We start from the raw sequence: 280 nt of genomic DNA, 5'->3' as shown, positions 1-280 counted from the left end.
TTTGAGTAATGTTTTATTTTTATAAATTGAAATATTTGAAATTCGCGTATCATTTTCGACTACCGCAGCGCAAAATTGATTTGAAGCTAACTAAAGCATGTTGTTTTAGCACAAAATATCGACTTGTTAGTAATAGAGTGTGAAAGACTCCGATGCCCTCAGTTCAAAATAAAAAGTTATTCTATCAGCACTTATTTTTTCATAAACATATGGGAGTAGGAAAATTGTCTATTTGGGATCATGAAAGTACGGTATGTTTCGTTCGAAATTCATGCATGAC

Source organism: Symsagittifera roscoffensis, chromosome 6 (genome assembly GCF_963678635.1).
Source record: "Symsagittifera roscoffensis chromosome 6, txSymRosc1.1, whole genome shotgun sequence".
In the NCBI taxonomy this organism is placed as follows: domain Eukaryota; kingdom Metazoa; phylum Xenacoelomorpha; order Acoela; family Convolutidae; genus Symsagittifera; species Symsagittifera roscoffensis.
This window is presented reverse-complemented; position numbering follows the sequence as displayed.